Here is a 26592-nt window from a genome sequence, read left to right as displayed (position 1 = left end):
TACGTACGGAAATATTTAAGGTCTGCTTTCCGAGAGATGTATGGGGGCGTTTTGTATAGAGGACGCGAAAGCTAGGAAACAACGTGATTTGCGAGGTAACGCTTTTCAGACCCCGGGCCCCGCCGCGCGCAAAGTCGAGGACGACGAGCGCCGTTGTTCTTCGCCCTGCATCGCCCTTTACTTTATTTCCGTGATGAAACAATTTCGACACTAACTGGCCTTCGTGAGGAGGCACCATGCGAAATTGCAACGTCCAGTCGGGGAACGCGAAGGTAATGGCTCGTGTAAAAGAACTGATTAATTTCCGCAAAAAAAAAAAAACGCGACGCGTTTCTTAGGCGTTTCTGGGAATACAAAGTTTTGCATAACGTATAATATGTAAAAAAATGAATCAATCAAAGTCCTTCATTTCCTTCCTTTTTATGAAATAAAAGAATCCAGTTGGTTAATTTTTTATGCCTTGCGTTATGCGAGAATCTGTGCTTTTGTCCTGACGATTATAACAGTTTTCTGTGATGCTCTATGATAGGCGTGATGTATGTTGTTATAATATATTTTCTACACAATAAATCATTATCTAAGTTTAAATCTTGAGCTGCAAAAAATTGATTAATCAGTATAATGTGAGAAGAATCGACTAGGATTCTAGGATGATTGATTAACTTCTCATGATTCATAAGACTTGAAACTTAATAACACTTTTGAGGCTTCCAGGAGTATTTTAATTTAATTTAATTTAATTTAATTTAATTTAATTTAATTTAGTTTATTGCAAAGCTTTGTGAAAAAGACTACATAACTAACAGAGTAATAGACATAAAGTATGATACAATAGACTATATAGTTACCATAAACATAAATACAATAGACAATAGTAGCAAATGGTTAGGTATCAGCAAAATTATTGTTACAAAGCTTACCAGTAACGAAATCAGAATAAGACAACAATGCAATAAGAGGTAAACCAATAGATGAAATCATACATACACACATCAATTTCAACAGTCTAAACTTTCTATATAGAAGTTATATACTTAAAATTTAGGTAATTTTTATTGTAGAAAGTCCATCAGTCTTTGTCACGTTGCGTCTGACAATCATTCGACTATAGATGTAATAAGAATGGACCAAGCGCGAGGTTTAAAACATGAAGACTAGGTAAAAAAAGACGAACAATGGATGCCGTGTAACTTTATCTTTCTGACTAGGAAAGAATTGGAGGGATGGGGAAGTAAGGGTGTGAATATCTTGCTCTCTATCTGCTCTCTGTCCTTTTTTACCTGATCTTCACGCCAAAATAGAGGACACGCTCGGTCTATTCTTATTACGTCTATGCATTCGGCCAACGCTTTCGCGTTAACGCAGTAATATTGCCTGTAAACCGGTTGTCAGTGAGGCATGGAATACTCGACCAGCAATTTTTGATATATGCATCATATAAAGGGCAAGACGCAGTCAATCCTGAAACGATCTCTCTCGATAGCTCATTTCACGACGAGTCACAACGGCAATTAGATCGGCCCGACGTGTCTTTATTACTACGTCTGTTTTGCGACGAGTCGAACAAGTTATTCGGCGCGCGGAGAGTATTCTAACTACCGGCAACGTAGTTGAAAATAGTGGAAGCGTCGCGAGTAACGACCGCATAAATTCCGCGGGATTGCCCGATGCACGTTCGTTATGTGTGCCAGCGTGAGGAAGAGAACGAGCCTGGAAAAGAAAAAAGAGGCGCCAGGACGATGTGCGCGCGGGCGAACGGCGCGGAGCGAAGCGGGCGGGGCGGCGGGTGTTTGAAAAGTTGAAGAAAAACCGTGGCGGTGTTTACCGGAGCCGCGGGTGGAAAAACTTTTCAGACGGCGGCTTTTGAATGGTCGTCGATCGTTCGCCGAACACTCCGCCGCGCCGCGTTGCCTGGTTTCACAACGCGCGGATTTACCGAGCGTATTTTTTCGCGCAAGAGAGAAGAGAGAGAGAGAGAGAGAGAGAGAGAGAAAAAGAGCGAGAGAAGGAGAGAGCTCGCGCGCCTCTCTCTTCCTTTTTTTTTTTTTGAGCTTTATTTTTATCGGTAAATTCGTCGTAAATTTATCGGGTACCATTTATCGCGGCGGCACGCTCCGCGCGAATGAAAGTGACTTGGTAAAAAAAAAAAAAAAAAAAAAAAAAAAAAGTAAAACTCATTCGGCCTTTCGATATAGCTACTTTAAAAACGTCGCGATAAACGCGTTACGCGCTAATTAAGATGGGAATTAATGGGCTCTCCGATTGCGAAGGTTAATGGACATCGGCCGTGATATTTCCTGCGCGATCGTCTTATTGCCTCGTGGTGGACTTTACGAATAAATAATACTCGCAATCGTCTTCGTCGCTAATCGCGCTGTTTAACGAAATTATGATAAACTATATGTTTTTGTAATTAAATAAAATTTGGGCAATTAACTGCTTAGTCGGAGTATGGAGGATCATGCATAACTTCTGTCTTATGAATTATGTATTATGCACAAAATGCGTTTATAAATGCGTCGAAAATTATGCATCCAATTATGTATAACGCTATGAATTTTTCTTTATATCAATTGTTCTTATAGTTTGTTATAAGTACACAACTAATGATTGCAAAACCATGTAGACACAAGCTTGTTGGTGCCTAATTATCGTGTTTCCCGAATCAGAATCCGAGATACTAATTAGCAATTATCCATTTGATCTGCCATACTTCCTGACGTAGTTATGCCGCGAGAAAAAGTTCATCGATCCGCCAAATTCGTCTCGTTAACCTGATTTAGAGAAATCGTTCGTATCGCTGGTTGCATCAATTCATCCCATTGCGAAAGTACAAAACGTTTGATCATATAATCGACGAAAAAAATCTCATTCAGCAGTTAAGTCGGTCGTGAAAAGCACAGATGATCCCGTATACGTTCATTGGTCTTTTCCTGTTCGGAGAAAGGATTCTCTACGTGTATTTCATTTCGTTCATTTGCCTCTTCAAGGCCGCGATGAAATAGAAATTCCGTTACGATTTACGTACCTCCCGTGATTGTTTGTCGCGTCATTATTATGATGTAGCGAATGACACAGGATGGAATAAGCGACAGGAACTTATTTCGACAGAGCGACAGAGCGATGACTACGTGAGTAACTCGCGCACCGGAACGGCATAAACGATCGGTTATTTGATTACGATTAATTTCCATTATCGTACCATCGGCATAATTCGATTCCTATTAGCTTCGACCGACGGGATAATGTCGCGGCTAATAAGAATAGCATTATCGGCGCTTGCAGGAGAACGCGGCCGGAGGGCACGCGACCGGCACCTCTCCGGAGGAGCGTATGCCCTATGCCCTGCCGGGTCGGCTTCGGGGTCCCAGGGAGGTGTATCTCTTAATGAAGCGAAGAGGCGACGAGGCGACGATGAGATAGCCCGACCGTTTGAGTTTTCGATCGGGCGGGACGAGATAATGCGATTAACGCCATGCAAAATTGGACCTCTTTGAGCAACGTGTCGTTCGGTCGGCGATGCAACGCAGTTACCGCGGGAAAGGGCGAGCGCGCAATAACGTCGCTTGGCGCTGCCGTGTACCTACGTGTACCTTCCAGGCACCAGTCAAAGTGGTGGCGATTTTTAGGGAAATTTGCAAACGAGAGAATTCACGCTTGAAATTTCAGCCGGCTAATCGGCGCGAAAAGGGAGATCGACTGACGGAGATATCTGGTTTACGATAATTGCCCCGTGCACTTTATATCCGAGGAAACTTCTTTTTTTTTTGCGTTCGTTTGTCGTTATCGCGTTCATTTGCGGATGCTGAGCGTCGCGCTGATTCCGATACCACTCGAGCGGCACGTCTTCCGCTCTGCTTTCCGCGAAGAGGTTTCCATGAGATTCGTAGCCAGCGTTGAACTGTACTTTGGTCTGTACCTACACGTACGTTTATATTTTGCGTGCGTTCACGGTTGTTAAAATATTAGATGGATTATGAGAGAAATAAAGAAATACATTATTGTAGAATTTTTTTTATTACATCACATAAGCAGCTTTATGAATATCCTCATATGGAAAATGTTATGCAGTAATGAACGCAGAGACGAACAAAAATAACGAGTGCAGGTGAACAAAAATAAATTTCTTACTAAATATAATAGGTGAAATATTGGAAAATTGAAACAGTCACTGTATTCATCATTTTTTAAATGGTCGATAACTTTATTTTCCAATTTGCGCCTGAAAACGCAGTCAAACGAGCGATAGAAAAGATAAGATAGAGAAGAGAATGGACGGAGACGCGAATCTATGAGTTCTACGAGTGGCAATGAGAAAAGCAATCGCGCGAACGAGTTTGCGACGAGTATAGCATTCCCGGTGTGCGAGTGAACGATCGGTTGTGTAACACACGAAGTTGGTAGACGTTGGCGGAAACGCGGTGTAATTCCGCGATAGAGCCACAAACCCGCCATCCGCGGGGGCTCGCAAATGGAACCCTTAATATGCGGTATTGTAAGTTAGATTGGAATCGCCGGTGGTGGCGATGTTGCGGCCATCGGCAGGACCACCATCGCAAGAGAGGCCAGCGATGACGACACAGATTGAAAGCATCCCATGTGCGACAGGCCGCGCGTCTCCCGCGTGTCGCTCGATCGAGACGATCGGGGTGACCCATTGGTTGCGATTCACTCAGCACAGAAGCACGGGGTTAACGCGGAAGAGAGGTATGGCCTACAAAAATACAGATTTCCAATAACCGATAGCGGCCATCTCGCTCGTACCCATCGTTCATCGACACCCTCCGCGCTGTCCTTCTCCCACTTGGATCGGACACAGAAACAATACAGCATGCGCGAAGGGGTGCCATCTCCTCCCTGATCCTCTTGCCCCGGTCCTCCGCTATCTCTCTTCGTCTCGGTCCCCTATTTCACTCGGTGCGTCATTCTTTTCCCATGAACCGGCGCACTCTCCCGTTCTCTTTATTCCTCCAATGGACAATTTTTTATTTTCTCGAGCCTCGATCCGTACGATTCGTGTGTACAACGGGACCACGTGTTTAAGGTCCTCCGTCCAAACAAACAGACGAATACTCTCCGTCTCTTTCTCTCTTTTTGCATCTTTCTCTGCATCCCTTTCCCTCTCTCTTTCTCTTTCTCTCTATCCCTTTTCCCTTGCACCCTCCATTTTCACCGATTCTTCGTGATACCATTTCCCGCTCCTCCTCCAGCTCTTCGCTCCAGCATCTTTCTCCCATGCGTATTCTCTTCCCTCTCTACCCTCTCTCTCTCTCTCTCTCTCTCTCTCCATTCTCTCTGTCTCCATAGTTCGCACGACGATTAATAAACCATTGATTGGATTGACACTGATATCGGGAGCGTTGTTCGAGGTGAATGAGAGGCCAATGGTTCCTCGATCACCCACGTTCTTCAATGTTTCTTCTTTTCCCCTCTAGCTATTACCATCGGCCATCCTTCTTCGCTATTTGTCAATGCCGCAGTCTCAAATATGATTTAATGACGATTTATCACCTCCGCTAAAAGCTGTAGCAAATGACGCCATATCTGAATCTATTTATAATGTATATATATATAAGAGGAGAGAAGAGATACACAAGAGAAATTATATCATACTATCTAAATTTTTTGGAGAATCTCACTCTGAAGAATAAAAATTATGCCAGCCTTGAAAAAGAGTAGCACAATTTTCAATCTTTAAAGAGTGAGATTTCATTTTTCAAAGTGACAATTTACTCTAAAAGTTTTAGAGAGTATCTACATTTTAAAAACTGTCGGAATTTTTTAAAATATCTCATCGACAAATGTAAAAATAATTTCATTAATTGCTAATAAGATTTGCTTTCATATACTTGAAGAAACGCAATCTAAATATTAATTTATCATTAAAATGATATAAATTATAACATAGGAACATTTTAAAGTTCACGCTTGTAGACGTACAATTTGTTAATTCAACGGGTCAACTTATTTAGGATCCGTTTCTCCTGCAAACAGAAATTATTCGCTCTTTGCAGAAGTCCGTCAGTTAAACAGTTAGACATTCGTTTGGATTTAATTATTGTATCTCAATCAGAGGCGTTTGTAAATAAAGTTTCATCAACGTTAGACGAATTTTCGGGGATGTAATTCTGACTTCCTGCTGTGTAATTCTGAGACAATACGGGCCTAGCAGGAGCAGTAAAGCACGGGCGTTTAGCACGGTGCCAATTTCACAGGTGCACGGTTCTCGAAATGGGCCGAGCTACGTTACCATAGGGGATTCGCAGGAGTCAACGGGACGTACAGTTGTGCGTAATATCGGTCATTGACAGCGATAGTGTTCCGCAACGTTCCGTAGAATGTGCGTTCACGGTCACGCACGTACCGGGTGACGTTAATGCTGACCCATTAATAAAGACAGACTGTCGTCGACATGAAGTCTGGACATTGGTTGATCGAATCGGTTGATGAATAAGCGTTGCTCGCCTTCCCGGAGAACGTCATCTCTTTGCGAAATATGGGGAGATATATTCAATTTTTTTCGCGAATTCGATACATCAATATTGTCGCGCTTCGCTTTTCAAATGAAAGAGAGAAGAAAGTCGAGTTAAAAGTGTGACAGTCAATTTTCTATGCGTTAAGAGAGATGTCGCAGACAACAAAACTGTAGGAAAATTTTCAACTAGAACAAAATTCACAGGTATTTCTGGAATTTTGTACTTTCTCAACGCATGTCGTTGAAGCGGTGTATATACACGACGTTCCTTATGACGATCCGATGATATCTCATGGGTCATTGTGTCAGGCGGGACTAGAGTACGTGGAGTTTCATGTCGAACGGTCGTGAAATTGCATACCTACCGGTACGATCCACCCAGTATGCAGTTTGGTTGCACGTATGTGGCTGTTAACGTGGCACGCGTATGCACAGTAGCATTGGACCACGGGTGAGAGGGAGGAAAGGGGTGGGTTTGGGGGCGGGGTCCGAGCGAAGGGGGTCAATGCGCGTTAATTGATCCAGTGTCAAGGTCAAACCTCTCTCGCGCGTCATCGCATTATCATCGATTATTGGACGTATCCCCTGGTCAGTTCTCAGAGAGGCAGTCCGCCGCGAAGTGTACTGAATCGATAGCGGATGGATCGATAAGATGACGATGTTAATCCCGGCTTTAATAGCAATATGCTGATATGATTAGTTTCAAGCGAATGTGCCACCAAATGTGGCTGCTCCTCTTGTGTCATGATTGATCTATTTGACGTTTAATTACGCTTATGGTTAATCCATAATGCAGACTACAATGGATTTTATCAACCGAAATAAAGTTTCGTCTCTTTAAACTAAAAGTATTTCAAAATGATATTTATAGTTGTTTCTGTATTGGAGGAATATATTGCAGGAATAGAAACCGTTCTTTTTTTGATCGATGGAAATGTCGACGATGAAAATGTATTGTTTTCAAAATTGACAATTGATTCTATTTTTTTATCATATAAATGTTGCCCATATTAAGAGTATCTTATTAAAAGCTCTTAATCGTATACATTTTTATTTTTAAATACGAACATTGAATTATTTCATATAATTATTTCCAAATATCGAGTATCGTGGATTAAAATAGCCATGCTGGAATGCTATGAAGGATTCAGCTTTCAGCTTTAATCCTGTAGATAGGTTTCGATACGTCAGGGTGATCTCCCGATTGAATCCACGTGGCGCACGTCCGTCACGACGAAGGTCGCGGATTACGTTTGGAGAGCGTGGTTGGGAGCGGGTGAGCCGAGCTGGCGAAAAGCGAAGAAAAGAAATGCGGCGTGCGAGGTGTCCGTCCGCGGTCGCCGCAATAAATCGGTCAGACCGTGCCATCGCTCTCTTCTCCCTCTATACGTGGGACACAGTTTCCCGTCCGATTTTTTTTTCTCCCTCTGATGTCAGCTGCGGCATCGATTCCAAAACGAACGGCACGGAGACGAGAGTGGATGTCGCGCGTGGCCATGAAGGGAACAGAGAGAAAAAAATACGATGAGACAATAAGAGAGAAAGAAAGAGAGAATGATAGGGAGAGTGCGAGAGACCGGAAGAGAGCCTATGACTATACGCGTGTTAGTTATATGAGAGCGGAGAGAGAGCGTTATAGCGCGACTTGCGCAATGGCCGTAGAATCGGTCGAAAACGAAAGTAGATGACGTGGCTGGATGCGGCCGGCAGACGGACAATAACCAATCATGTGCAATTAACCTGTGACACCATGACACCTAAATACTCCCGGACACCTATATAGCAGTTATGTTCCCATTATGTGGCCGTATCGACACGTGTTCCGTGCCGCACGCTACGCAACGCAACGCCGGTACACGCTGCACGTTGCACGCCGCACGCCGCACGCCGCACGCCGCACGCCACGTCGCGCGCTGCCGGCACACATTCGCGCATTGTGCGATACGTCGTCGCCCGTCCGCGTATAGACACCCACGCATGTATATGTACGTTGGACATATTGATACACACACCGATTACATAATAGGCCTATATCGCGACGCGGATCGTGCTGGCGCCTAAGCAAATCGTCCTAAACGATCTGATTTAACGGACTATGATCCAAATGAGGAGCCTGGCTGACTCGACCGTTGGTTGTACCTTTTTTTAATTGCGGAATTCAGATTTTTTTAGTGCACGGCGATTAGATTTAATCCTGGATCGCGTTTCTTGTACCCGATTCCGACGTACGCTGTTAGATATTAAAGGAACAATTGGTAACCCAATCCCTTGAGTTACATAATATATTGTTATTTCGATATTATATGTTCATTTCCGTGATCAATTTCAAAGTACACATCTATAATAACGTATGCAATTTTATAATAATGTATTAGTAAATAACAAATTAAATTTGAGTCAAATTTAATTTTCTTGAGTTAAATTAAATTTAACCCCATTGTTTCAAAATCAAATTAACGACATATTGGATAGAAACAGTGGTGACCTACAGATATGATTAAAAATAATTCAAATTATTAGGTATAATTTGACATTATAAATTTAACAGCGTAAGATTAATTTTAAGTTCAATTTTTTCTTTATCTTTTTCTAATATCCGTTTCTATCAATATAGTTTAATTTTAATCTCGGTTCAACTAACTCTTCATCTTTTTCTAGTTCTAAGAATAAAAAAAGATGGAAAATAAATTGAACCAAGATTAATTTTACATTGGTGGAATCAGGTCTAACAAGGAGATAAATAATAAAATATCTTCATTATCATTAAAGCAGAGTAAAATTTAAAGCTTGAATGCTTTTCATTTAACGATAAAAATTTTTATGATCTTAAAATAAACATTCCTAAAACTATGAGTATTTCAATCTCAAACGATATTTCGCGAGAAACGCTTTGCACTAATCTGAATAAATTTTCGTTTGAACTTCGCAAATTGGATACCTGTGTGAGGTCAGAGGTGAGAACTATGGGTCGGGACCTCGACTCGTGTTTTGGAGCAACCTGCTGACCCCTCGTCAAACAAGTCCCAGATCGATTTACCTCAAGAGTAGTTTCCCTTCGGCCATCCGACGGTCCGTAGGTCCCAAGCAACCGGTTCTTCGCTGGGGATTTTCAGCTCTCCAGCAAAAATAAATTTGCAGTTCTGCATAGTATTGATGTGCCGCTAAAAGACTTAGCTTTATTCATTAGGGAAATATTCTCACGATAGAACGGCGGCTCAGATCGTAAGGAAGCCAGCTAGCATTATTGAGATAACCGTGGGACTTTATCGCATTTGATGTCAATGGTGTTAGAGTTAAGACATGCGTCGCTTGCTGGTGGAAGATTCATGAAAGAATGGTGGTAGGAGGCTGTGCGAGATTCTGCATACAAAATCATGAGATTTTCGCCAATGAAACTCCTCCAACGATTTCTCTATAGAACTCGGCACATCTGTCTGCCGAGGATGAACAAAGCTTTGAAGTGAGGTTCTAACTGATTGTTTGATCGCGGAACGTTGGGCTGAATACTCGCATTAAATCAAGCAACGGGCCTTGTCGGGCGAGAATCATACTGAATCCAGCTTATCGTTGGCTAATGTCGAGAGATATCATTACAAAATGTAATTATGAATGATTATAAATTCAGCGAGATACAAATGTTACTTTTCGCGACCTTTGATAGGAGAAACGCGGAGGAAGTTGCACACGTCTGTATTTTAGCACGCCGACCTCAAAACGTTCGTCAACGGTCGGGGGCTGCGATTTAACTTTTGAAAAGACTGACGTCAAACGAAACTTTCGGGCAGTTAGAGAGATGGAGAGATAGTCTAGGAAATCGCTCGCGGAAAACTGTTACAGACATGTCGCGAGACGCTGCTAAGCGGAACTTGATAACTGGCTTGCACGTTCGAATGCGAAAACACAGGGACGCGTGACAGTTCTCGGGGAACTTCCAGTTGGAAATTTACTTCGCAACAAGGTAAATAGCTTTTTGCTCGCGTAACAACTTAATAAATGTCATGCCGCGCTCGCCCAGTACTCTTCGGGAGCTACGGAGGGCTAGGCAGGGGACTAGCAGGGGCACGATTTTTGAATTCATTTGCGATGCTTAATATGAATTACAATCGCGGTTCCTTGCAGCAGTATTTTTATCCCTCGTTCCGCGCGTGTTTTTGCTTCCGTTGCAAAAATGTATCACTTCGCGGGGATGTTTTGCATGTTCTAGCGCACTTCAGCTGATCGCGTTTATTCGTAGGAAGACAGTTACACGCATAAAGCCGTTTTCCGTCATAACCACTCGTTTCAACGCTCTTCAACGGTATATTATAACAATTAGAGTTATTAACCCTAGAGAGTGCCGAGCTACTTTCGGTTGCATACGCGCGCCACCAAGAAGGCCATTTTTTGTCCTTGGATGTTATAAAAGAGGAAAATTACTCGCGTCACATAACTCTGCGGTTTATTGCTGTTATATTACATTCGTAGGTATAAAGAACAATCATACGTATGAAGTAAGAGTCTACTGGCGTTGAGATGAAGTTATCATGAAATGTGCGTTGCATAATTTGCAATCAAGAACTGCAGAATATCCTTTCCCATTTTTTTTTGGCGTTGCTAGGATTACTTGTTGAAATTAAATTGACGATAACATTGAATAAACGTGAGACTGTGAACGTAAAATTGTTCTCTACATTAATTTTTCTGTAAAGCACAAGCTTTAAAAATACATGCATATCGTTGAAAATAGTATTAAGATACTTGAAATATTAACATTGCCCGCTTCCATCTCTCGGTTTTATAAAATTTTCATAACCGAACTGCATTAATCTTGAATACAGTATTGGTTTGTATTATTACAGTAAAAAACGTTTTTAGATTGAACCATTTTTAGAATAGTATCATTTACAATAGCTAAATATTTCGTAATTGTATCATGAACGGGTTTCCGTCAATTGCGGTTAGACGGAAGATCTGCAAAGTTCTGCAGAATCCTGCAGGACTCCTCTGCAGCTTGCTGGGGATACTTGGAGGGGGGTGAGCTGTAGCTCTGCTGGGGGTTTGACAATGGAGATCGCTCTCTACCATAAAAGGCGCTGTGCTTTATACATTCATCTCTTCTCTCCCTCTCGCTTCAGCGCCGTTTCAATCCGGTCCTCCGTAGCTCTATGCAAATCGGTTCGAACCGGGTGCGAGATTGCACGAACGAAAGGCTGCAAAGATGAATCAGTTCGCGAACGGTAGCGATTTGAGTGAGACGCTCGGTACGAAGTCGGTTGCGATTCAGAAATCAGCGATATTTTGCCGATGAAGAAGACGATGGCAAGGTACAGTGGTGGCGAGCACGAGGTGCGCGCTGCCGGCTTGTCGGGAGAGAGAAAAGTGGCGGGAAAAGCAGGGGAGTGCGTGGGCGCAGGATCGATGAAGGGCGCAAAATGGCGACGACGCGAAAGGATAGGGCGCGAATAGACGCGCACGCGGCACGAGGAAGAGTGAGAGGATGGCTCTCTTTCTCGCTTTCTCCCTCGAACAGCGAAAGAGAGGACGAGGCCGCCAGGGTCGTTAGGGGAAGGCGGACGCTGAAGGAGGAGGCGGCGATGAAGGAGCGTCGCGGAGAAAGAGAAAGGTGAGGTATCGGAGAAATAAAAAGAGCCGCGCGAAAAAAATTGAAGCCGACGCTGGAATCGAACGTGGTCTCTGGGTCAAGGATGCCGAGAGTGAAAATCAAAGAGTGCCGGGGCGGGTGGACCCGCGCGCGCGCGCGCGGGCGCGAGCTCGCAAGCAGCTTCGAGCTGATGTACGAGGGTGGATTGTTTTTATTTCCCTTTCGTTCAGCAAATGAAATTCCATTCTATAAACACAGGGTATTTGTATCTGAGAATGTTGTAACGCGAGCGTGAAACTTATCGAACATCGAACACTCTCTTTTCCGCCGCGATATTTTCCTCTGTACTTGAAACAACTGTTTCTTTCAGTTATTTATTTATTTAGCGCAATTAAACTTAATGAGATTAATTATGGAGCGATGTTGTTAGGCTATGGATTTTTTTTATTTGATTATTTTAACAGGGCTGCGTCTTTTTTTGAAAGGTTGCATCGAAGAATAATTTTACTAAATAACAATCTTTTTTTTTATATACTTAATAATATTATTTATTATTGGATCATTCATAATCGATTGAAAACGCGATAGAAGATGTAAAAATTTACAAGTTACAATTAATTGATATAATAAAAATTTACAAAAACATTGTTTTTATGAGTATTCTCAGAATAATATTTATTCAATTTATTCACTTAATCAGTTCAAATATTGTGATAATTAATATTTTTACATGCTCTTAGTGTTTTTTTTTACGTGTGCATGATAACGCTCTTCCAATTGTAAGAAGACTTCTGCACGTTAATTTTTGTAATAGCACCGTTTTGAGAAAAATTCTCTTTCAGTTCAGCTTTCTTCGTATAATAAGGAATCGTGTAATAATGCCTCGTGCGCAATATTGTTCTAATTAATTAAGATAGTGTTTTAACAGTTATCGGTTGCGAATCGCTACGTGGCAGATTTTGTTGGCGCAAAAGACTATCGGAAGCTATTACTAGATTATTCCTCTCAAGCACGTACTTTCGTTCTCTTTTTCGTTCGTGCGTAATTCTGGACGCAAGTTTCCTCGGGTCAGCCGGATATCCCTCTACCTTGCGTCCCCGACGTGAGATTCATTAACTTACACGGGCGCGGCTGCCGCTCACGTCGGCCGGCCGCTCGACGGAAAAGTGTAATCGACAAAGTTTATCGAATGGCAGGGAGGGTACGAAGGGTCGAACCCGAAGGGAACACAGCACAGGGAGGGCGATTTTCCCTCGTCGCTCCGGAGAATATGTACGGCGTAAAGTAGTAGTCCAGCTCGTAAAGTAGTTCGTCCAATCTGGTTGAGAGGGAAAGAGAAAGAGAGAGAAAGGTAGGAGACCGAAAGAAAAAAACGAGAGAGAGAGAGAGAGAGAGAGAGAAAGAGAGAGAGAGAGAGAGCTCTTTCGTTCTTTTAAAAGTCAAATGGAAAATTGTATACAGTGTATCGCTCGATACTTCCCTCGCGAGTTTCTGCGAGGTTCCTTTATTTGTTGGCAATCACAAGATGTCGGCCGTCCGGTCTCGCGGGTCGTGCGTAATGAAAGTTTCGCGCGGCGTCGGTGTCGACCATCACTCTCGACTGGGTATCATTCAATTATTTATTGTGTGAACTTCCGCCGGCTTCCGCTGTTTTTCGTTGAAATTATTTGACGATTCCCAAGCGAAGGCTATTTACGACGGTCGCCAGATATTGCCGCCACCGCCGCTTGCCTTTCGCGACAGTTCATAAAATTGAAGCAGCGCGCCCGCGAGAATAGGCGAGGTCTCGAGACTTGCGAGAGGATCGAGTTAATTAGATATTGAATTAATGCTTCTCTAGCAGATGCAGCGCGCAACGAAAAACTGTGGAGAGTCGGCGGTGGCGACTCTCTTGCGAATTTCCTGGATCGCAAAAATAGTCTCTCGTCAACAATCACAACTCTCGTCCCTCGTCTCTCCTCTCGTTCGTTCTCTTTCCCGAGCGCCTTTCATCGGGAACTCCGTCCCTAAGCCCTCGTGTACGTGGGGGTGCGATCGGCCTCTTCTTCGCGGGATTTTAATTACCGGCGTATCCTTACTCTTAATTAATTATCGCCCCGTACCGCCTCTAAATAATTTTAATTAGAATCGCCAAACGGTATTTTCTTCCCTCTCGGACCCCAAGCCGGCGATTACGAAATTTAATTACCCGCCAGGTATGAAGCAGTTCGATATCGCGCTCTTTGAATCTTCCGGATATAAATTCTCACTCGATAAGAACAATTAACTCCCGCTGGTGAATTTTTTTTTCTCTTCTCATTGATTCTAATCCAATTCATTTTATTGGTTTGTAGTTTGTGAAACGTTCTCTGCGTGGCCAAAAATCCGGTTTAACGTATTTGAATATTTTTTTTGTTGGGGTTGAAAAAGATTTACACTTTCATTGTCTGAGGCAGTTTTTATGCTGCGTTGAAAGGGCCAAGTCAAATTATGCTATGCTCAACTTAACACTTATATTTCGAAAGACTTTATTTCTAATTAATTAATCTCTGATACGCATTAGTTTTTGTAACTCGTGTTCCATATAATACATTGATGCGCGCGTGAATAATCGGTTTGCTCGTTGTTAAATTTCATTTGACTCACGTTATTTGCGCAAATATTAATAGCGAGCGCGAGTTGGTTCGGCGAAGTAAGTTCCGGGTGCCCTTCTGGGCCGACTGGTGCGTTCGGTTACGGGAGTAGGGGGTCCCTTTCTCTCCGTGAAAGTCCAAGGGGAGTTTCTCTACCGTGGATGGTGGCGGTAGCGCCAAAATGGTGGGTGGCTCCATAGCGGAGTGACTTCCGCGCCAGGTACTTCGTAATGGCGAAGTTTACTTTGGCCATTTGTATCGGGCGAACGTAGGTGAACGCGATGGGGTGAAAGGGGGTGAGTAGCGGAGAAAGAAAACGGTATAGAGCAGACAGAGTGGAGCGAGATGAGAAAGACGTATAGAGAGCGAAGCGGAGAGAGAACCGAGCCGCGAGATGAAGCAGTGACGCACAACCTTCAGTATAAGTTTGTCCTTTCGTTAATTTTGTATCCTTTGTAGCGTATCTGAAAATCTGCATACCAAGATCATGATCGAAGACAAAGCAATTTTTGAACACTGCGTCGGAATTCAGATTTGAATTCATCTGAAATTATCGCAATGTATCAGCGCACCATCGTTATTAAATATTTCTGCTGACGTCATGTGACAGAAGGCAGGGAGTCTGCAATCGTCGAAAGTTGCGCGTCACTGCGCATCGGGGGTAACGGTGGGATTCTCGGGAAAGGGAGAAAAGGGTCGAACTCGGCGGCCATAATAATTCACGATGTAAAGCTAAAGTACCGCGGCCGGAGGAAAGTTTCGCGAGAGGCCACGCCATCCCGCCCTTTCTACGTGCGACGTCGATAAATTAGCTTACATTTTTTACATAATGCGACGAGAACGAGGACTGCGGACGACGCCAAGTCGTCCCTCGATGTAGGAGGAGGTGATGGCTCGCTCACTCGAACCCTCTCGCTCCCCTCTGAAGTCGCTTGGACGCCGTACATCCCCAGGAAGGTGTGTACCTAACTACCTCAAACTCGTCAGCCTCCTCGGGTCAAATTAATTCCGGTATTAAAATTTGGCTTGCAAATATTCTGGACCCGCGGCTATGCGTGTGCGGAGGTGCACATGTGCACGCGGGCAATCACGACGACGACGACGACGACGATGACGACGTACGACGACGACGACGATGACGACGACGACGACGACGACGACGACGACGACAACGACGATGATGACAAGAACGACGACGACGACGACGACGACGACGACGACGACGACGACGACGACGACGACGATGATGATGAAAAGGAGGATGACGAGGGCGACGACGACGATGAAATCTGCGAGCATTCACATACTCGTCAGTGCTCTGCGCCGTCACGCACACGCACGGTACACGTACAGCCCCCTTCGGTACGTACCTGCGCGCGTACGTGTACGCACGTAATTTACATCTGTTATTACGGGAGGAGGCCTCTGCCCGTTCCGCTCGTTTCCGCTACGTTCCGATGTTCCGACGTGCCGCCCTGCAGCGGAAGAATAAACGCACCGATGCTCGCCGAGCCGTATATTCGTCTCGTTCTCTCTTTCTTCCTCTCTCTCTTTTTTTTCTTTCTCCCTCGCATTCTTTCTCTGCATGCGCTGCGCTGCGCTGCATTTTTTCCCCCTCGCGACGCGAGTGCAGTCGGAGGTTTGTTTTCTATCGGCGTTAATGTCGATTCTTTTCATACGCGAGAGCTAGGCATGGCAGATCTGTTTTTTTTTTTTTTTTTTTTCAGAGTTCGCGTCTGCGACGAGTATCTGCTTTTGGTCGCACTAATTGGACGAAGACCCGTCGCTTTTTTGCAACGTTGGATGTTTTGAGAGGAATTGATAGTTCTTGACTGGATTTATACGTCTTTTGAATTTTAAATGCAATGTGCCTACGTAGAACTGTCGAAAATATTTGTTACGTATACATTTGGTCGTATCAGTTTCCAACATTTCGGGAGTATTATGTACCAAGCAGACAGTGGGAGGAAACATCTTTTATTCGGCGGAAATGCGATTCGTGCAGAAATAATGTAACTTTGTTTTTTTATCAGAATTTCTATTTGCGCAATTGTTTCATATGAGATTTTTACGATTCATAATTAAGTCCTGCATACCGTGTACTTTTTATTTTAAATCCGTGTAGAAATTTTAGAGATGATTTCTTGCCTATCAACTGCGCTATTATTCTGTCCGACCATTTACTTAATACCGTATTAAGACAGAAAGTAAGAAAAAGATCTGAATTATATCTAGAAAAATTAGAAACAGATACAGACGATACACTTTTGCGTTCATCTTTAAATCTAATTCTTACCTTAACTTTAGTAACGCTATCGCTGATTTACACGTTCCAATTGACACAGCATCCGCTCACTCAAATTGATGCGATGCACGATGATGCAGCCGAGTGCAACGCCGCCGTGTCGCTACTGCGTTCATTCGAGGTTCCAGCGTGGAGCCACGGTGCGTACATACACCGGCAAATTCTCATGAAAATTTTCATATTCATGTATTCATTGTTTATTGGCGAGTGGTTACCAGCGAGGTGGTCTGGAGGGATAGGAAGCAGATAGATGTAGAGAAAAAGAGAGAGAAATAGAGAAAGGGTAGAAAGGGTATTCGATTCGAACGGGGTAAACGTGATAGAATTGCAGTCATGGGAGGGGAGGGGAGGTATGTAAGAACAACAAGACGGGTAGACAAAGGTCGGCCGTGCAATGCTATGTCGCTGACGAAACGACCTGCTCTAAAGCTGCCGTCACGGTCGACCTGTAATTGTTCGATCGCTCGTAAAGGCCGGAGTGCGATGCAGTTTACGCTGCAGAGTTTACGCCGACGAGTCGTCGTTCGCGCCAGCCGCGTCGCCATGCGCGTTCCCACGCAAGGCTGCCAAGTGCGAGCAGAAACGAGCCACATTTTGCTTTCGTTGAACGAAAAAAAAAAATGATGAGTCCGTTGGGACTGATAAAATTTTTGCCGAATAGGTCAGTCATTTAATCTTTTCTACTTTACTGCTTTGCATGCTACTTAGAACAGGACAAGTGTATGTCTTTATTTTGCAAGAGTATGTGAAAACTGTCGTAAAAGTATCTAAATGGTGTCACGTGCTGTTGTGCGAATAGTAAAATACAAACAAGAATTATTTCCATGGAAGCTTGATGAGCCTTCGTGATAGCGAAGAGTTAATTTTGTCTTGCAAGGCACCCACAAGGCCTCAGACAGGTCACGTAAGACAAACGCGATTAATCCGGTCGTCCGTAATTTAAGCGCAGTTTCCCTGAAACTGCGATCTGTACGGCTAACTCACCCTCGGGGCCAGACGGCACATTTATTTTTCCACGGTAGTTGAGCTTTCACATCGTCTGCATCCCTACACCGTCCCGCCGACCACCCCGCATAAGTAATCCTCCACCCCGCATAGGTAATTTTCGTGACGACCTCGTAGCCGCCGTCGCCGTCCACGTTAATGCCCACCAACTGAATAAACGCCTATGCGCGTCGTACACGAAGAACGACGCGGAAATATTCCGCGCGAATATATAGCGTCGCGCGCGATAAGAATTTCAATAGCGCGGAAATAATATCGGGCAAACGATGCACGGTCGAATAATTAAGGATCTTGCATCGCGCCCAGAGTTTGCTTGAGATCATCTATCAACAGATAATTTTATCGCAATTGGCAACTCTGTATCGTTCTTTTAGCTAGACGAATGTCACTTCCGATCAATCAATTCCAAGCGCGGGTTGAAACCAAGCGAAGTTGAAGAGACACCTCCACGGTCCAGTGCACCTGATCAAAAGGATAAAGAAAGAAAGCGGAGTTCTCGCGAGCGTATCGCGAAAACGAATTTACGGGATACGGAGCAGAAAGAGGAGTCTTGTTCTAATTGATCCAAGCCGCTCTTCTGGGTCGTGATCAAAACTCCGCCATCCCGAATTTGATCTGCTGAAAGCTTCTTGTAATTGGACGTAATGCCCTCGTTGCCTTCGTGAATGCGAATGAGAAAGACGGAACGTTGTTGAGGGGGGGGGGGGGACGAGCAGGGACAAGTTGGAAGAGAAAACCGCGGAAGGATGGAGAAAGTGAGGGAACAAGGATTGGCGCGAAGCGATAATAAGAGCGAGAGGAATGAGAAAGAGAGATCGTTTAGAGCCGGCAACCGTGTTGCGAATTCGATTGTCCCACGGCATTTCCCTGCTCTATCTGTCTTTCCCGTTCCTCTTACCGTCCAAGCGAGATACCTATGGTCCTTGTTTTTCACGCACCCTCGCGGCAACTCGCGGTCTCAGGACGCGAGTCGCCCTTCCGAGGGGCGAAAACCTCACCAAATAGATCCCTGTGCCCTCGCCAATGGGAGGAGGTGGACGGCTTCAATTTTTCGCTCGTTGCACCTGCGGCTTTCGGACCGACCCTCTCCCAGCCCGATCGAGAAAACCTGTTCGACAGTCGATCGGCCGCGGCGGTTAGGGCGCTAAGGGTGACATGCCTGCACACACTCCGTACTGAAAAAAATTCACCCTCCGGCTGAGGGTCGACCGCCATCTAGCAAGCTCGGTTCTACGTGTTGGCGTACGAAAGTGGTTAATCGTCTCATGTTTCTACTGTATTCCTTTTTTCCTCAAAATCCGTATATAATCTTGAGCATTCCTAGATTTCCAGCGAATTTATTACATATCCATTTTGTTGATCATTATTATAATTCTATTATATTTGATCATATTGTTCTTGTCGAGTATTTTTTTCAATGTTTTTCTTTGACAATTGAAAAATTTGCAATCAATTTTTTTCATTTATTTTTATAATATAAAATTTTACAATATATAATATGTTCTAGAAAATGCGTTCTTTATAAGCATAAAAAAATATTTTAGTCAATCTTTGAGAAGATTATTCTTTTGATCATATGAATGTGATAATAACATCGTGTTACAAGTAAAATTGTATTGAAAGAATTATCTGAAATTTTAATTATTTCAAAAGAAATAAAGTACATAATAACAAGGAAAAAGAGACGGCCGCGCAATCTAACTTTCGATTACACAATCTAGAACCATGGGTTACGAAACGCTGATTACTACGTAATCTGCCCGCAAACGAATTCTGCGATGTATCGAAAAATCGTCGCGTAGAAATATAGCGCCAGTGGTCGCGTGATTTCTGCGGGACGTGAGGTATTATTGGATTGGGTATTGCCAACAGGTGATTCCGAAAATAACAATAATTTGATTTTGCGAAAATGTGGGTTATGAGGTCTTGCCGCGGCATTCGACAATGTGCTAATTAAGTATAATATATTTCAATCGTTTATTTCGCTATAATGAATTTCGCGTTAAGTGTTACATTACATGTCGCGCTCGCGAGACCGCCGAGGTGTGTATAATTGCGCGTCGACGAACTCGCCGTTAATTAAAAATCAAATCATCACGTTCGCGCGCTCTTAAATTATTTTGCCATCATTATTTTAATAACGTGCGCCTCTTTAAATCGGCTTTTAAATTTCTAGAATGTCTCATCGAGACATCTATTAATTTGCGGGATACTTGAAATTTCTTCAAGAATATAAACGTTCATATAATTTTTACGAAACATAATAAAATATCGCGATATAGCATTTCATAAAAGTAATTTGAATATATTTCAAATTATTCCCCTTCGTAAAATAAGAGCTCAGTAAATACACTTCTATGAACCTGACTTATTTTTTCGATTAATCGAGTTAAGCGGCAGAGAGTAGAAGTTTCATTTCCGTCGAAAAAATTTCGCGCTGGACCAATGCTACTATACGCTAGCAACGAAGCTCCTCGGCTTTCTTTATGCCGCGCAGCCGAGCCCGACTGCCAGAGAGTTCGCAAATACGAATGTATTTTTAAACGAGCGTTAGTGTCTAATGTTCGTCCACATTTTGCTCTTAATACAGGGTCGTAGGAAGTACGGTGCGAATAAGAGCGCCCGAGAGAAATGCGCGTGTACGTGTGCAAGGGCGCAAGGGGTTCGAGGATGGCTCTTGGAGGGATGGTTGGAGAAGGAGAAGAGAGAAGGAAAGAGAGTCACAAGGGGAAGGGAAGGGAGAAGCCTGGTGGCTGCTGCGTTCGGTGGCAGAAACCCCCTTCGCGCTATCTCGGGGAGGGCTGTTTTTCGCGGCTCACAAAATGGCCGCCACCCCCACCAGGCTCCTCCACTTGGTTAGAGGATGTAGAGGGCTCGAATTTTCTCCATCCTGCTCTCTTTATACCATATTCGTTCGTTCGTTCGTTCGTTCGTTCGTTCGTTCGTTCGTTCGTTAGCGCGCGCTGCCTCGCCATCCCCCTTGCCGACCCCGTTGCTGGCCTACACCACCTCGCCCCTTTCTCTCTCTCTCTCTCTCTCTCTCTCTCTCTCTCTCTCTCTCTCTCTCTCTCTCTCTCTGATCATCCGGGTTTCATCAACCCCCTCCAGCCATGTCATCTATCCCTCCTCTTGGGGCGTTCACCCCTTCCTCTGTACTTCTGACAGGCACTGCTGGCGGGAAGCGAAATTCAGCGTCTCCTTCTCTCTCATCTCGCTCGTCTTTCTTCCTCGTTTTTTTTCTCCTCTAAAGTTATCCCTCTCTCCTGTTCATCCTCCTCCACCTCCTTTCTCTTTTTCCCACTCCCCAAGCGTTTCCTGCTCCGCGCGACCACCACTACACGGTGTTCCAGCGAGGTCGCATAGGAATATTGTTACGTAGAACGGGAATGAAATTTATAACTAATTACGGGAAAAGTTTAGATGACCATCGGGTCGTTCGGTGGCCGGAAAGGGGGTGGCCGTTGTCGGGCGGAGAAGTCGGAGTAAATGGGGGTAAGGGCGACACGGGGGCGAGAGGACGCGCGAGAAATCGGTGGTGAGAGGAAGTTGCTTCCAGTATAGAAACCAAATTACATTAATTAGGATATTAAGCTGGCGTTCTACGAAAATAAAATACCGACGGGGGGATGGCTTAAGACGGACCACCCGTGATTTCGAATTTACATAAAATTCCGCCGCGTATGCAGTGCCATTCGTATAATTATTTTGCATACGGATAATGCAGTAACTACGTGCGCCCCGCCGTTTGTTACTACACACGAGAATCGGGAGGATATGTCGGGAATATAAATGTAATAGAACTAATACGCGGCTCGCACCATGCAGCTGTCATTGCTACATACAAAATGCATATTACGAATATATGAGACAAATCGATAAAAATCTAATTCACGAATAATTTCGAATATTAGATCCTCATTAGAGTAATATGGTTAAATAATAATAAGAGAGTTTCACATTCCCCAGGCGATTTTGTAACTTAATCAAAGAGTCTGTCATTAAAATTAAGCTTAGTGATTTTAGAATATCAGATACAACACGAAATAAAAGAAAAAAATACAAATAACGTCCGCGTATCTTTATTTGCATTATATTTTAGTTTTCTTGCTAACAATAAGAAAATGTTTTCAATTACGATTCTTCAATTTCTTCGAAATTATTAGGGAGTACGTTAGGTATATAACGAATGCAATACTAGTATTCGAATTTGCCATACAACGCTATCCCATCGATCTTCCGAAGAATGGTTATCACGATACAATGAAATGTGCATTAAGTGCGAATGTCTGCTGTTTGATAGGATTCTAGAGTATGTACTTTATATTATTGCAAATGTCACGAAATATAATTGAAGAAAATCGCCATTATGCGCTTTCGTCGTTCCTTCGCAATCAAGTTCGCAATCGATTTTCATCGGTTGTTTCTGCATTCTCATTCTTTTTTAAATTCATAGCCATAAATACTGTTTATACTTTTTTGTTACGTTATATTTTGATACATGCGTTTTTATACATTCAGAAAAAATTAATTTCTCAAAATAGAGCATATTTCTTTCGATTTAAATAAAATTAATTTTTATAGTGTATGGCGTGTTAAATTTCATTAAAAGGTCTTATTTTGACAATATAGCGTTCCGCCGACAACGATCTATCCGCTTCTGAGATAAAATATCCGGTAACATAGTCAATGTTTTCAGCGTCAAATTTTTCTTTTGAAGCTCGAATTACGCAGTGGGCGTGTGCTAGCTCGTATTAAGACTGTCATGCTGGAAAATTATTCAAGAACATTACACTCCTGTGACGCCGTTAAGTGATGAGAATTGCAGACGATGAAATACGATCGTGCAAGTTTGATATCCCGTTAATGCCTTGAGGGGTTCACTTAATTAATTATTGAAACAAATCCGATTTATGGCTTGCGATTACAAATAAATACGTGCTGGTTATAATTTTCAGTTACGGATACCAATTATCGATATTATAATTATACAGTCTTAAATAACTGGATAATGAATATTATATATGAATATTATGTTGTACGGTTTTTCGGTCGTTCCCGAAACTTTCGACGCCGGCGATTCGCGAAAATTTCATCAAAATAATTTTATTATTTTGTAAAATGTCCATGAAAGACTCGTCGAGTTTCTCAGTCGAATCTCTCTGCGAATCGCACTCAGGGTGATTCCGCCTTCGACGACTATCCGCTGTTGCGAAATTGCGGGAACAGCAGTCGCGTCCGACTAGAAACGTTGCCTAACGAGATTCGCGAACGCAATTTAGTGCGGCTAAGTGCGGCCTGCTACGAATTACGAATGTGCACGGAGCAGTTCTCGACATACGAACGATCGTTCGCGCGAGAATGGAGAGTAACTTAATCAGGAGTGAGAGCTGCACAGCATTGGACTAGAATGATTCGCAATGGGAGAAGGCGGATGGGTGCATATAATGCGGAAAATAATTTCCATCCGCGCATTTTAGTCGCCGTAGGCCGCGGATACGCGCGCTTTTGAGCTTTTGGAGTCTCCGGAAGGAACATTAAAGTTTTTTCGCGATAGGATCTTTTTTTAACATCGAATTTATAAATAATTAAATTCATCTCGACTTCTGCGCAAAACATTACGATTTTTGTTGTTCGGAGCACTTTGCGCAAATTGCAAACTGGAGAATTTTAATTGGCAACGATAATGCGTTTGATACGAAAATGTAGCAAGGCGTTCCTTTCATTTACGACGATAGTACGAAATGAAATTTACGCGAATATTTTAATAAATCGCATCACTTTATTTGGCTTTGGTGGAGGAAGAATATTAGTTAATATTTGTTTCCGTATAATAACGTAGAGGCATATATGTTTGTAGCGACGCCTCTGTCGTAATATTTCTTGCAGATAAAGTATCGACTTTTCGCAGAATAAATAAAAGAAACATATCATGATTTAATCTTCCATTTTTTAAATTGATGCAACTCCTCTACTATTAAAATGCAGTTGTTTTTCAAATTTGCATAATTATTTTAATATTTATATTCTTGCTTATGTGCACGGATAAATCGTAAAGAAACACAATCTTACAAAAAAACTGTCTGATTTCAGTGCCGTATTTTTAGGCGTAGAAAATTATTATCTTTTCCAATCTTTTCTTATTTTTCATTTTGTTACAATCTTATAGGTGACACATGATTATATATGGTGTATAATAAATCTATGTTGTGTAAGATAAGTAATTTATATTGTGTGCCACAATTATTTGCGACCGAACTTGCGTTGGAAACATCGGAGGGTTTCCGTCAAACCGATGTCTGCACTATAACGCGATTTCCCATGACGCATCGCATGTGCCAATAAACATGTACAGACTGATACTTTCGGTAACGCCAAAATACCTATGATTTTTCCTCCAGGGACGGTAACGATGCAGTTAGTTCAATCAAATGACGTTACCAATGTGGTGCAGCGATTTAGCATTGGAAGATGGACGTAGTTGACATTAATCTGAGATAAATTAATGATATGCACATCATTATATATGGCAAATATCGAAATAAAATGCTTATGATACTGTTATAAAAATTACAAAGAAAATAGCATTCTAAAACAACGCTCAATCTTTTTCTCTTTTCTCAGCTTAATAATTTTTCGATTCATTTTTCTCGGAGTTTAATGACAAGCACACAAGTCAAAAATCTATATGCTTTCTATAAAATTAATTGAACTGTGTAGCTCTCTCTTTGCTGAAGCGAACATCTCCGCGAACGCATCGCGCGCGTGCCAATAAATCTGCGCAAAGTGTGATAGCTGTTGGAACAACCTATAAATTTCCCTATACCTATCCGATGAGAGAGGAGGAAACGTGAGCTGTCACCATTCTATGGTACGATTTTTTTCAGTAATAATTACTAGACCCTAGAAATATAATAAGAAATTTTTTATATTAATCTGCATTAATAATCTTTTTCAGAATGTTTCTTTTGTTTAATATAGTTTATATCTAATCGAAATTTTCAAAGAATATACAATTTTCAATAAAAATTCAGAGAAAAATTAAATATAGCGACTATAATAAACCATTCAAATCGAGTTTCTTAGGTTCTTTAGATTTTCGTACTTTGCAGTATTTTTTGTTATCGTGGCATCTTGCGATCTAATTTCCTGGGTTGAGATTGATTTTAGAAGCGAGCTAAATTATTTCACTTAAGTACCTATCTCGGTATTCATTATATGCGAGTAGGTCAACGTTCGTAACGGGCGCGACGGCCAATCTGTCAGATGTCAATCGGGTTTTCGAGCCATGAAAGGTTCGATCGTTTCCCGCCAAATTGATCGGTCGGTATACTATAACGTGTTACCTCACGTGACGCATCGCGTGCACCAACAAATGCGGGTGGAACGATACCTTCTGGAACACCCTGTAAATTTCTCCGATCCGAGCCGCGCGAAGGGGACGCGGGGTGAGAATATACGTTGGAGGGGTATCGTACTCTCGATAGCTTTTTTGCGTTTCCCCGCCGGCGACTGAAATCCCCACCACGAGCTATTCAGGATCCTGACCTCCACCCTCCTGAATTTTTTTCTCCTTCTGAAAAATGAGCCTCCACCCCCGGCTTTTTTCCACGTCCGTCTATCCGTCCGTCTCATTCTCGCTCGGTCGTCGAACGCGTCGGTTCTCCCGCTCGTCGTTCCTTCCGTCTTTCCCCTCGGGAGAAGACCGATGGTACCTCCCTCCCGAGCTAATTTTTATTTTCCCGCAAGCGGCGTTTTAAAAATTACCCTTCGTCCGTGCCTGCGGTCCCCTCGTCCTCCGATGAGTCCTGGTGGTGGTGGATTGTACTTGGTGGGGGTACGTCGTTATGGGTGAAGGGTTGATTCCCCCTACCGGGATGTACTCGTCTAAAAAAAAGCGCAGAAGGGGAAAGAGTGTCGGTATGAGCGAGAAAAATGCGAACGACATAGGAAGAGAGAGACGAAGATCGCGCGAGCACCCCGCAAGGACCAATGGTCCTTCCGTTCGTTCCTTCCTTTTTCCATCCCCGCTACGTTTTTCTCTCCGCCGTGGTCTCTACTAACAGAAGAACGTGATGTATTGCTCCTCTCGCTCATTCCCCGACGTCGTGTTCGAATTCGTTTTTCCCGCCAAATTCCCTGCCTACAAGCTGCTGCCACCTCTCTGTTTGGTATCAATCCTTTCTCCCCCGTCTTGTACCTCGTGCAACTATTTCTTTCTCTGGCTCAACTCGTTCCTCCCTATATCGACGAACAATTCACGGTCGTACGGTTTTCTTAGCTTGATTAATTATCGCATTGTGCGCGGGGTATGTTGCGATCTAGAAAGTCCTTTTTTTCCTTTCCCCTGTTCATCCACTTGCGTTTTTTGCTTTTCCGCGCAACGTCGCGTCTCGCGTCGTCTCGCGTCGTCTCGCGTCGTCTCGCGTCGCGACGGTTGGAAACACGCTGGTATATAATTGTAAAAGAGCGCTCGGCCGTGCGCGATTTCGTGAATGAGACGAGGCCGTCTTTGGTGCTGTGCGCGCGACGAATAAATTGGGCTTTTAATTACGCCGTAAGCTGTAAGCGTCCTGCAGAAAGGCGGCGCGATGTGTATGCGCGTGTCTGCCCATCC

General features: G+C 43.3%; 1 long non-coding RNA gene across 1 annotated transcript in view; it reads right to left on the bottom strand.

The window, feature by feature from the left end:
* Positions 1-22016, bottom strand: part of LOC105144498 (uncharacterized) — a 28109-nt gene extending 6093 nt beyond the window's left edge. The window contains exon 1 of the long non-coding RNA XR_015545933.1: positions 16965-22016. This is a non-coding gene — a long non-coding RNA (uncharacterized LOC105144498). The remainder of the gene's footprint in view (positions 1-16964) is intronic.
* Positions 22017-26592: the final 4576 nt, after the last annotated feature.

This window comes from Acromyrmex echinatior, chromosome 8, assembly GCF_024713525.1.
Source record: "Acromyrmex echinatior isolate Ae372 chromosome 8, ASM2471352v2, whole genome shotgun sequence".
In the NCBI taxonomy this organism is placed as follows: domain Eukaryota; kingdom Metazoa; phylum Arthropoda; class Insecta; order Hymenoptera; family Formicidae; genus Acromyrmex; species Acromyrmex echinatior.
This window is presented reverse-complemented; position numbering and strand designations above follow the sequence as displayed.